Source organism: Pelodiscus sinensis, chromosome 1 (genome assembly GCF_049634645.1).
Source record: "Pelodiscus sinensis isolate JC-2024 chromosome 1, ASM4963464v1, whole genome shotgun sequence".
NCBI lineage: Eukaryota > Metazoa > Chordata > Testudines > Trionychidae > Pelodiscus > Pelodiscus sinensis.
This window is the reverse complement of record NC_134711.1, coordinates 314,123,395-314,136,725: the sequence shown is the minus strand read 5'-3', so window position 1 is coordinate 314,136,725 and position 13,331 is coordinate 314,123,395. Positions and strand designations below refer to the sequence as shown.

The following is a 13,331-nucleotide window of genomic DNA, read 5'->3' as shown; positions in this document are numbered from 1 at the left end:
TTATTCATGTATAGTTATCAGAGACACAGAGATTTTGGTAGCGTGTAGAGTACCAGCCAATATCACTAAAGACTATACAATTAAAAATGGTTAAATGATCAGATCCCCCATTGTTCAGTAGATAACACCCCCTGGAGTTAATGGAAATGTATAGGTTATAAATATATTATTACATTTTATTTATCCATGTATTTATTTGCACACTTTTATAAGAGTACAATCCAATTTTCACTGCAATCATCAGCATCCTGTCTACTGACTAAAATGCTGTACTTCCCAACAAAACCTTTAAAAATCATGGTTTGGAAAAGTTATATTTCCAAGATACATGGTATAAATTAGAGCACTGAAAGTATATCAATACTAACTTAAGCCAAGATGGAACTATTTTAATGGATTGTCAGACTGAGACATATTGAGTGTGGTAACTGTCAATGCCCATGCAGCCTTTCCTACAGATTTAAAAAAGGGAGGATGAATTTCACGTCCATGGCATTCTTTGAACTTCAGGAATGATAGGCAACCAGCATCACCGTGAGAATCTACAAATGATTCTAATTTCTAAAGGGCTCAGTGCTACATTCAACTGACCTATAAGTCACCCAGAAATGATGCAAAAGAAGAGAGTGAATATTAAGCTGTATGCCACATTAGTCGATGAGATAGGAAAATTCACAAAAGTATACATTTCCTTTAACAAAATGAGTGCTGTGCTTAAGGCAATATTAAAAGAATCAGCTGCTGCTAAATGAGATCAAATTATTTAACATAATGTGCCAAAAATAAAATGTACAAATTTAATCAAATATTACTTACCAGTGTGTCATTTATATTTTAAAGTCAGTTTTCCTTGACAGTTATAGAAGCCTGGGGAGAGAAGAGGAATAAAAAATGCTTGCTGAGTTTCTTTCCAAATTATACGGTAATAACTGAAGCATAGCTAAATGGGCCAGATCCCCCAAGTGGTGTAAATCAGTACAGTTCCATTGACTTTAAGAGAACAAATACTGATTTATGCCAGCTGAAGATTTTAATAAGTGTAGTAATTTTTTTGCACTTCTATCACACCTTTCATATTGCAATCACAAAGCCATAAATTATACATTATAAGCATACACTAAACTATACATTATAAATATACATTAAATTACACTAGATAAATCTTCTAGAAGCACTGTGAAGTGTTGAATCTATATTACCCATGTGCAGACTAAAGCACTGAGGTTAAACAATTTGCTCATGGTCATAGTGTGAGTCAGTAAGTGCTGAGATATAACCCAGGAGTCCTGACTTCAGGTCCCTGATTTACTAAAGTGAAATTAGATTATAGGGGTCCTGTCCAGCCCCTTCTGGCTTCAACATCACTCCCACTGACTTCAGTCAGAATTGAATCTGACCCTACATTTACCATCAGTCTGAAACACACTGATACTTAAAGAGAGAAATGAGCAGGTTAGAATTTCCCCTTCCATTAGCCACAATGTGGAATGCATCTTGTAGCATTATCATAAACACTCCAAGTTACGGTAGTAGAGAGAGAGAGCCTGAGACACAAGGCCTGCTATAAGGCTTAATGCCTGAAATGAGGTAGCCAGGCCATGCTGATACAACAAACAAACAAAAAACCAGCAAAAAACAAAACAACAATGGGAAAAATCAGGTTGTGAACAGAAGTTAGGCCCTGATACAAAACCTGTGTGCTTGAAAGATCACAGAATCTGGCAAGAACTGGGCTGGTGAAGCAAAAACACAAATACTCTGAGGCTCTCTGTATTCACATAAACACATTCTAGGAGCATGTTACCACAACACCCCGATAACAGGTTATGGTGCAATCATGCTTCTCAAATAAAAGAACACACTGCCTCCTTCTTACAGATGCAGTGAGATGAAACATATTGGATAGAGGTGTTTTGCTCAAACCAACATGTACAAGATTAAGGGTGGTATGGAAAAAGAGAATAAAGAAAAGATATTTACTTATTCCCACAATATAAGAACTAGGGGTCACCAAATGAAATTAATAGGCAGCAGGTTTAAAACAAACAAGAGGAAGTTTTCTTTATTCAGTGCATAGTCAGCCTGTGGAACTCCTTGCCAGAGGATGCAGTGAAGGCTAGAACTGTAACAGAGGTCAAAAAAGAGACAGATAGATTCATGGAGGTTCTTAACTGTGAGAGACAGAGACAGTTTATCCTTCCTTACTGGATTGGAGAACAAAGGAGTTGTAAGGAGATGCAAAATGCTTAGAATATATTTTACCTTCTTCAATAAGGCCTAGATTTTGTTTTTAAGCCAAGCCCAGAAGAGGGGAAATGGTACCAATCCCGGGAGCAACCCTAGGAGAGGGTAAATCTGAGACAGCCTTCTATCTATAGAGCAAGACTGTGCTCTCACCTGATTAGGCTACAAGATTTAGGTATGTCTTACTTTGGTAAATAATGCAGATATTTTCTTCTTTTCTTGGCCAAGAATCAGTATACTAACTAGCTCTTACTATATAAATCCGAAAAGCTAGAAGTTACAAAGTTGAAAATATCTTTTGGATCATCCCCTCCTCCTGGCAATGTTGGATGCTTCTTTACAGTTCATTTTTGCCTACATAGATTTTAATTAGCTAATATCACCGTCATTTTGGAGACTATTCGACACTATATCACAGCTGTCTGTTGGGAAGACTTTTTTCTTTTTATTTGTCTACATTTTTACATTTTTCCTTCCTTGGTTTTATGACATTTTTTCTAGTTACTTCTGTGTTTTACACTATATAGTTCTTTTTTCTTGGTGCAAAAACTGTTCAGACATATCTAGACTGCTTATGAACTTGGTAGCAGTACTAGCTATATTTGTTACATGCTAGATTTGGTCATGCTTACACTGAGTAATATCTCACTTCATAGCTATTCATTGTGAGTAAGTGACCAAATCTGCCCCCGTGTGATTTTCAGGCATGGGCTCAGACCAATAACCAGGATCAAGAAGCATACATGAACTAACAATTGTATGTCTACACTTGCAGCCAAATTAAAACTAGGGCTGCAAATGTAGGCATTCGGAATTGCAAATCAAGCCTGGGATTCAAATATCCCACGCTTGATTTGCACCTTCCCTGCCGAGCGCCATTTTTTGAAATTTACAAGCCCGAAGTAACTGCTCACGTCTACATGTGGCAGTGAAATGGGCGTTCGAAATAAAGCCCTAGTTCAAACTACCTGTTAAACTTCATTGCAGGAAGAATAACAGGTAGTTCGAACTAGGGCTTTATTTCGAACGCCCATTTAACTGCCGCGTGTAGACGCGAGCAGTTACTTCAAGCTTGTAAATTTCAAAAAATGGCGCCCAGCCAGGAAGGTGCAAATCAAGCGCGGGATATTTAAATCCAGGGCTTGATTTGCAACTCCGAATGCCTACATTTGAAGCCCTAGTTTGAATTAGGCTGCAAGTGTAGACATACACAATGGGATTAGTATCCAAATGCCACAGATTGTGGGGGGGAAATACACATGCAAAAATATAAAAAAAAGTCTCAGATCCATGTACCTATACAATTTAGTGTGTTTGAAATCCTGATCAGTTCATTGCATTTCAGGCCATCCCTAGCAACTTGCAAGAAAGATTCAGGACTCTTTTTGACAACAATGGTAAATAGATATAATCATGTAGTACTTGCAAGCCTTTGTGATGATTGTTGCCATATTGGTTTGTTTGACGGGAGAAATGTATAAAAGCTTAAACACATACAGTTTAAGGAGATATTTATTCTGCCTCCTTATACCACTGAGCTTCATGGAAGTAATGCAATCTAATTTGTTAAAATTCTGAACCACAGAGGCATAAAATGATGTCGGCATAAAATCCCACAATACATAGTAGTGTTTGTGAATGACTAATGCACTTAGGGATATTACCTGTCATTATCTTCTCATGAAGAAGACTGAGTGGGATTTCTTCAGATAAGGTATTAAGCCTTTCTAAACAGAGTACAGAACTGATGTGGTGAGTGGTATTAAAGGAAAACACAATGGAGATTACATTCCGTGAAATGCCATATTTACCTGTCTTCATTTTTTTAAAGTACCACAATGGTTTTAGTGACAGCTGCTTAACCGTCATCTATTGAGCATTTCACCTTCCCTTTTTAAGCCCTCACAGTATGAAATAATTAGTATAAAGAAACGCAATCCACCGTCATCCTTGCAACAAACCTCGGAAGCTGTGTTGTATACTGACCATATTAATTGTATTCCAATAGTTTAGGTAAATTCATTCCAATACAGACTTCAGCCATGTGAGCTTTGGCTGTGATCTCTTATCCCCAAGTTGCTCAAGGACAGGTTCATAATGTCTGGAAAAGGAGGCCTCCAGAGAAATCAGAAAGCCAGACTGATTCTCCCTTTCGATTACACTAATAACTCTCATTGCCCTCACAGAATATTATTTGTATCTAGACTAATTCAACTCCCACTGAAATCAATGCAAAGTATTTGCTGCCTTCAGTAGGAGTTGGATCAGACCCGTCCATCAAGAGACTAGGATCAGTAGTTTCACAGGATGATACATTGGTTGCATTCTTCACTTTGAGCTAATAACAAATGACTCACCATGATATTAGAGCTACCATGTGACTAAAGGTACTCCAGGTGAGATATCAACCTTATGCCAGTTGTGACTACTAAACGTGCCATTGCATGTTTTCAAATACATTCTTCCTCACTACAGCAAATTTCCACTGCAATTTCTGTTAGATGGTGTTTTCCACCTCCCAAACTGAAATATGTGAGAATAACTCTCTAAACCATTGTTTAGTGCTGCTGTGTCACATACTAGAGATGGTTGCATTTCAGTAGTTATTGTACTGATTCCTGTACGGACAGATATAGCGAGGGTTGCTGAAGCACTTCCATTCAAAGCCCCTGTTTCCCACTGCACGTACAAACATGGAAAAAATCCGGGTATGGAATTGGCAACTATAATAGATTATTGGCTGTGTGTTTGTGTTCTCAGTGTATGCTGTCCCACCTCCTTGTAGATATCTGTCACAGTAGTCCTCAGTTGAACTACCTCAAAAGACCCCAGACTTGGTTCCACAGTGAAGGCACTTGGCTGGGTTTATTGTCAACGCAGTTCAGTAGTAGCTCCCAGCAAATTCTACAGGGCTAAGACATGTATCCCCATAACAATGAACTCGGTGAAGGATTGTCCATTCAGCTGGACAAAGACACGTCCCTCTGACACTCCTCTTTATACGCTTACACAAACAACATACTATTGTCCCTATGACAAGGTTAATTACCACATAAGAACGGCCATATTAGGTCAGACCAAAGGTCCATCTAGCCCAGTATCCTTTCTGCCGACAGTGGCCAATAACAGATGCCCCAGGGGGAGGGATCACAACAGGTAATCCCCATGTGATCCCCTCCTGTCACCCATTTCCAGACAAACAGAGGCTAACCACACCATTCCTACCCATCGTGGCTAATAGCCATTGATGGATATAACCTCCATGAAACTATCTAGCTCTTTTTTTAACCCTGTTCAAGTCCTAATCTTCACAACATCCTCTGGCAAGGAGTTCCACAGGTGGACTGTGTGCTGAGTGAAGAAAAACTTCCTTTTGTTTGTTTTAAACCTGCTGCCTATTAATTTCATTTGGGGACCCCTAGTACTTCTTGAAGTGTGGGAATAAGTAAATAGCTTTTCCTTATTCACTTTTTCCACACCAGTCATGGTTTTATATACCTCTATCATATCCCCCCTTAGTCTCCTCTTTTCTAAGATGAAAAGTCCAAGACTTTTTAATCTCTCTTCATGTGGGACCCTTTCCAAACCCCTAATCATTTTGTGGGCATATCATGATTTTATATAGAGGCAATAGTTAATTGCTACCTTAACATTGTGCCCTATCTGTGCACAAAATGTCCTAGAATAAGACAGAGGCAGAAGCTATGTCAGCAGGAGCTCAGCCTCCACCAACACTGTACAGTGTAGACACCGCTTTCAGTCAATGTGACTTATATGACTCAGGGTAAATCTAGACTGCCGCTTTTTGCATACCTTTTTCCGATTGTTTTTTTGGAAGAGGCTTTTCCAAAATTTGGCCCGTCTACACTGGGTCAAATTTCGGAAGAACCTCCTCTTTTGGAAGAACCCCTCTTCCTCATGAGACGAGGAAGACAGGGCTTCCGAAAGAGTGCATCTGCTCTTCTGCAAAAAATGTCGGAAGAGCAACCACGTTCCCTGGACACGGCAGAGTTTTTCCGGGATACCTCCTGTAGTCTAGTCAAGAAGAGGCCTTTTCACACTCTGAGCAACATATATTACATCACCTTAAGTGGTAGAGTAAACAAGTCCTATGGCAATGGAGACCAGCAGAGGGGAAAACAAAGTCCTTATAAAGTGAACATTTCTGAAACGGTTTTCTGTCATGCTATCTGAGCATTAACAAAGAAAAATGATTGTCTTTCCTCAGGATTGCTGGAATTGGATTTGATTAACTAGGATAGAGATGTATGCTTATGATGAGTCAAGGTGGGTCAAATTGGTATTATTAAAACCTTTTTACTGTAGGACTTTAGGCAACTTCTTAACCCATTTCTGTTCTCTCAGGTTACGTCTACACTAAAAGTGCTATTTTGTGATTCCAGAGCTATTCCATGTTTTTTGAGTACATCCGTTATTTTGAAATATAACAGGATCGCTATTTCAACGTTTCTGTAAACCTAATTCCACAAGGAGTAAGGGATGTTTTGGAATAGCAATTTATTTCAAAATAAGTGCTGTGTAGACAGCACCAAATTGTGAAATATGCTATTTTGAAATTGACTCAAAATAAGCTAGGCAATTTACGTAGCTCAAATTGTGTTGCTTATTTCATGCTATGGGTGTAGTGTAGACACGCCCTCAGAGATTCAATTCAATGTCTGGAATTGGTTAGAGTTGCTGTAACAGTTAACCTAGGACAAGTATCGAACTATCCATACCCTTTCTAGAAGCTACACATGGAGCATGAGCTCCTGCAACTCCCAGTGGAGGGGCGGGGAGACAGAGAGAAAGAGTGCACTGGGATTGATTCCTCCTCTAAGATCTCAAATCCAGAATACAGTGACAAGAGCTCTCCCCATTTTGGGGTCACCTCCTACATGAGGCAGGAGTTCTACTGTAATAACTGGGCCTAAAATATACCCTAAATATGAGCCCAGCTGTAGGACGGGAGAGAAATGTGATAAAATGTTTGAATCTAAAACAATAAATGTTGATAGGGAAAAGTGCACAAGACAGAATGAATGAATTAGTACAAATAAAACAAATCTACAGATATTTGAGGGTAGATTTAAGATCATTCCTGGAAAAACAGTGAAATGTATGGCCCAAAATCAGTGCCCCCAAACTGGTGTATTGAAAATTAGGCCTAAATGGTGAACAAAAGAATGAGGAATGGTCTAATCCACCCATCATTCCTCTTTCAAAAAACGTTAAAAAAAAAGATTTTGGGAGGAAAATCAGGAAGAAGCAGCTGTTTGTGATCAAGGGCTGAAGGGACCTTTGCCAACATAGCTGCCACTCCCATCATCTCTTAGGAACTTCACACCTTCATCATCCTGATCCTACAAGATGTCCCTATGACAACAGTAAACCAAGTGCCATTTTATGCTACTATCCATGGGTGTGTCTAGACTACAGGGTTTTGTTGACAAAAGTGGATTTTTGTGAACAAAATTATACCTGCATCTATACTACCGCCGAGTTCTGTCAACAGTAAGTCAACAGAATGCGGCAGTTTTGTCGACAATGGTAAACTTCATTCTACGAGGAATAATGGATTTCAGAAAGGCAGATTTTGATAATCTCAGAGAACTTGTAGGTAAGGTTCCATGGGAAGCAAGACTGAAGGGAAAAACAACTGAGGAGAGTTGGAAGTATTTCAAAGGGATGTTGTTAAGGGCCCAAAAGCAAACAATTCCGCTGTGTAGGAAAGATAGAAAATACGGCAAAAGACCAGCTTGGCTTAACAAGGAGATCTTGCATGATCTCAAAATAAAAAAGGAGTCCTATAAAAAATGGAAACTAGGACAAATAACAAAGGATGAATATAGGCAAGCAATACGGGAATGCAGGGGCAAGATTAGAAAGGCAAAGGCACAAAATGAGATCAAACTAGCTACAGGCATAAAGGGAAACAAGAAGACCTTTTATAAATACATTAGAAGCAAGAGGAAGACCAAGGACAGGGTAGGCCCACTGCTCAGTGAGGAGGGAGAAGCAGTAACAGGAAACTTGGAATGGCAGAGATGCCCAATGACTTCTTTGTTTCGGTCTTCACTGAGAAGTCTGGAGGTGTGCCTAACATAGTGAATACAAGCAGAGAGAGGGTAAGTTTAGAAGATAGGATACACAAAGAACAAGTTAAAAATCACTTAGGAAAGTTAGATGTCAGCAAGTCACCAGGCCCTGATGAAATGCATCCCAGGATACTCAAGGAGCTGATAGAGGAGGTATCTGAGCCTTTAGCTATGATCTTTGAAAAATCATGGAAGACAGGGGAGATTCCAGAAGACTGGAAAAGGAAAAATATTGTGCCCATCTATAAAAAGGGGAATAAGAACAACCAAGGAAACTACAGACCGGTCAGTTTAACGTCTGTCCCAGGGAAGATAATGGAGCAGGTAATTAAGAAAATCATATGCAAACACTTGGAAGGTAATAAAGTGATAGGGAATAGCCAGCATGGGTTTGTGAAGAACAAGTCATGCCAAACTAATCTGATAGCTTTCTTTGATAGGATAACGAGCCTTGTGGATAAGGGAGAAGCGGTGGGTGTCATATACCTAGACTTTAGTAAGGCATTTGATACGGTCTCGCATGATATTCTTATATTGCAAATATAACTTAGATAGGGCCACGATAAGGTGGGTGCATAATTGGCTGGATAACCATAGTCAGAGAGTTGTTGTTAACGGTGCTAAATCCTGCTGGAAAGGGATAACAAGTGGAGTTCCGCAAGGGTCTGTTTTGGGACCCTTACTGTTCAATATCTTCATCAATGATGTAGATATTGGGATAGAGAGTACGCTTACTAAGTTTGCAGATGATACCAAACTGGGTGGGGTTGCAACTTCTTTGGAGGATAGGGACATAATTCAAAATGACCTTAGCAAGTTAGAGAAATGGTCAGAGGTAAACAGGATGAAGTTTAATAAAGAGAAACGGAAAGTGCTCCACTTAGGAAGGAACAATCAGTTCCGTACATACAAGATGGGAAGCGACTGTCTAGGAAGGAGCATGGCGGAAAGGGATCTAAGGGTCATAGTGGACCACAAGTTGAATATGAGTCAACAGTGTGATGCTGCTGCAAAAAAAGCAAATATGATTCTAGGTTGTATCAACAGGTGTGTTGTAAGCAAAACTTGTGAAGTCATTCTGCCGCTCTACTCTGCACTAGTTAGGCCTCAGCTGTGTCCAGTTCTGGGTGCCACATTTCAAGAAAGATGTGGAGAAATTGGAAAGGGTACAGAGAAGAGCGACAAGAATGATTAAAGGTCTAGAGAACATGACCTATGAAGCCAGGCTTCATGAACTGGGCTTGTTTAGTTTGGAAAAAAGAAGATTAAGGGGGGACATGATAGCGGTTTGCAAATATCTAAAAGGGTGTCACAAGGAGGAAGGATAAAATTTGTTCCTCTTGGTTACTGAGGACAGGAAAAGGAGTAATGGGCTTAAAGTGCAGCAGGGGAGGTTTAGACTGGACATTAGGAAAAAATTCCTAACTGTCAGGGTGGTCAAATATTGGAATAAATTGCCAAGGGAGGTGGTGGAATCTCCCTCTCTGGAGATATTTAAGAACAGGTTAGACAGACATCTGTCAGGGATGGTGTAGACGGAGCTTGGTCCTGCCTTGAGGGTGGGGGGCTGGACTTGATGACCTCTTGAGGTCCCTTCCAGTCCTATGATTCTATGATTCTATGATAATGCCTTTTGTTGACAGAGTTCTGTCAAGGTTGACACTGTGCTTTTTCAAAAGAGAGCGTCTAGACTCTCTGTCGACAAAGTGGCTTACTTTGTTGACAGAACTGGCTGTAGTCTAGACGGTCTTTGTCGACAGAAGCTTTGTCGACAGTATCTGTCTACAAAGCCTCATTCGACAAAAGCCTGTAGTCTAGACGTACCCCACGTGCCTCACTTGAAAACTGACAAATACATGGCTGAAATTAGTCTGGCTCACCTATGAGAGTATTGGTAAAACAGATATGACAGATATTCAAAAATGTGCTTAATGTGCTTAATATTTATCGAATGCTCGTCAATTGCTTCATGAGTTAATCTCTATTATATCATATGTATCCCATGTCATAAATTAGGATTAAAGAGTTTGTACTGTAATCTTCTGTAAATAGAAATCAAAAAATGAGAAAGACATTAGATGTGTGTAGGTGTTATCTCCTACCCAATAAAGGGGGCTCAACAGCACCAGAGAAAATACTGCGGAACATCAGAGTGCAAAAGACTTTATTGCTTGCTCTCTCCTTCACCCACTCCACCATGAAAAGAGGACTAACAAGTGAATTAATCCCCATCTGCTGAACTGGGAGCTTAAAATGTTCTCTCACTGTTTTTTGTATATTATTATTCTTGATGTCTGATTTGTGTCTATTTATTTTGTTGTAACATATTCCAGTGCATCAGGGACTTACCCTCACATTTTGAATTCCAGACTCACTACAAAAAATCAGCAATGCTGACCCAGAGCTAGCAAAATGCAGCCATGAGTTCCTCATTAACTAACACACATGAAGGGCTGCTCTAAGTGCTTTTCACTGAGTTTGTTTTGTGGTGAAAGTTGATTTTTTGAGTAGTCTATTTAAACCTTAATTCAATCATTGCATCTCTATCAGGATGTAGCAGTAAAGTACTATGTGGACTGTCCACTGGAACTGTTAACTCTAACTTCCTTTTTCCTTCCACTGCACAAGTGGGGTATGTCTACACTACAATGTTAGTTCGAACTAACGGACGTTAGTTCGAACTAACATTCATAGCCGCTACACTAGCGCTCCGCTAGTTCGAATTTGAATCGAACTAGCGGAGCGCTTAGTTCGAACTAGGAAAACCTCATTTTATGAGGATTAAGCCTAGTTCAAACTTACTAGTTCGAATTGAGGGGTGTGTAGCCCCTTAATTCGAACTAGTGGGAGGCTAGCCCTCCCCAGGTTTCCCTGGTGGCCACTCTGGCCAACACCAGGGAAACTCTATGCCCCCCTCCCGGCCCCGGACTCCTTAAAGGGGCACGGGCTGGCTACGGTGCCCGTGCCAGGTGCAAGCCTGCCAGCACCCAGCCAGCAGACCCTGCACCTGGCACGGCACAGAGCCACCCACCCGATGTCCCCCAGCCCACCCCCTCTTCCCGGGACCAGGCTGGCAGCTCCCGGGAGCTTGCCCGGGACCGCAAGAGGCGGGCACCCGCCTGGGCTAGTGCGGACATCATGGACCTCGTCCACAATCTCCGGCACTAGGCACAGGAAAGTGGCTGTCTAGGGCAGGAGAGCTGCCAGCCTGGCCACCCAGGAGCAGGTGTGCATGAAAATCAAGGGGGTCCACTGAGACCCCGACCCTGAGCCCTGAGCTTACAATGGCCGTCCTGGGTCAGACCAAAGGTCCATCTAGCCCAGTAGCCCGTCTGCCGACAGCGGCCAACCCTAGGGACCCTGGAGGGGATGGACCGAAGACAGTGACCAAGCCATTTGTCTCGTGCCATCCCTCTCCAGCCTTCCACAAACTTTGGGCAGGGACACCACTCCTACCCCCTGGCTAAGACTACTCCATGGACCCAACCTCCATGACTTGATCTCAGTTCCCTTTAAACTCTGTTCTAGTTGTAGCCTTCACAGCCTCCTGCAGCAAGGAGTTCCGCAGGTTAACTATTTTCTTTGTCAAGAACAACTTTCTCTTACTAGTTTGAAGCCTGATACCCATTCCTTTCCTTTGGTGTCCTCTAGTCCTTCTTTATGGGAACTCATGAAGAACTTTTCTGAATGCACCCTCTCCACCCAACTCCTGCTTTTAGAGACCTCTATCCTGTCCCCGCTCCGTCTCCTCTTTTCTAAGCTGAACAGTCCCAGTCTCTGTAGCCTCTCTTCATCTGGGACCTGTTTCCAACCCCTGACCATGTTAGTTGCCCTCCCCTCTCCCAGCCTTTCTCTTCCCCTCTCCCACCTCCTTTTCCCAGTCTCCCCCAGTTTTGTTCAATAAAGACAGAGTCAATGTTGGAAGAAACGTTATCTTTATTTTGTACATCAATAAGAAGGGGGGCTAGGGAAGGGTAAGTGGAAGGAGGTGAGGGAGGAATGGGGTACGAGCCCCCGATGGGGAGGACTGGGCTGGCTCTGCGGGCTTCTGGGGGTGGAAGCTCTCCTGCAGCCCCCCGGTTGCCCCCCCGGTCAGGAGGAGCGGGACGGTCAAAAGACGCCTGGAGTAGGCAGGAAGGGGAGAAGGACGGCAGAACGGAAGAGGGGAAAAGGAGGGTGCCCTGGACAAAGCCGCCGGACCACAAGACGGACGGGACAACCACCGACTGTTTAGGAGCAAGCCAAGGCACAGAAGAGAAGGAGGAAGTGACCCGGGACAGGGAACGAACCCCGAGGGTTGGTGAGTTTCGGGGAACGTCCCACCAACCAGGCTGCGCTAAAGTGACGCTGCCTTTAAGGGTCCTGGGTCAGGACCCGGAGTAGGTGTGGGCCTGAGTCACCCTCCCACCTCACAGCAAGAGGCACCTTATTGACAAGCTTAGGACTTAATGCGCTACCCATGGAGCCACAAACTTAACCGTAAAGCGGAACTGGGTGATAGGAAACACAGGTAGGGAGAAGGTACACGGGTGGCCAACCCCGATGATGAAAGAGCTATAAGCCTGAGGGGTAGCTCAACTCGTGACAAGGCCATACAGGGGAAGCAAAGAGGTGAAGTGGAATAGGGAGAATGGAAGCCATTCAGATGGCCCACAGATGATGTTAGCCAGATAGCAAAACAGACAAAATTGTTCAAAATTGGTCTCCTAAAGTAAACTAGAAGTAAAAGTAGTCACCAATTAGCAACAGAATACTTAAGTTCGAGCACAGTTTCTGGCAGCCTTTGTCAAGATGATCGACAAAAAGGCAAAGATCCCGGGTCTATCTGGGCTTAAAGAGAAAATTAGTTCAAGATAAAATTCCACAACACACAAATATTCCTTTAGCAAGGCCTGATCCTCTTTTAGTTACAACTAATTTAAGTCTCAGATAAAACCAATTAACGTGATGGAGATCCCAGCGTGAGGAGGGAGGAGATTCAGGCCATTG

At 42.1% G+C, this 13,331-nt stretch overlaps 1 long non-coding RNA gene across 1 annotated transcript in view; it reads right to left on the bottom strand.

Moving 5' to 3' along the window:
- The window catches only part of LOC142827162 (uncharacterized), a 531,561-nt gene that overhangs the window by 220,032 nt on the left and 298,198 nt on the right, over positions 1-13,331 (bottom strand). Inside the window, exon 2 of the long non-coding RNA XR_012901630.1 lies at positions 817-867. This is a non-coding gene — a long non-coding RNA (uncharacterized LOC142827162). The remainder of the gene's footprint in view (positions 1-816; positions 868-13,331) is intronic.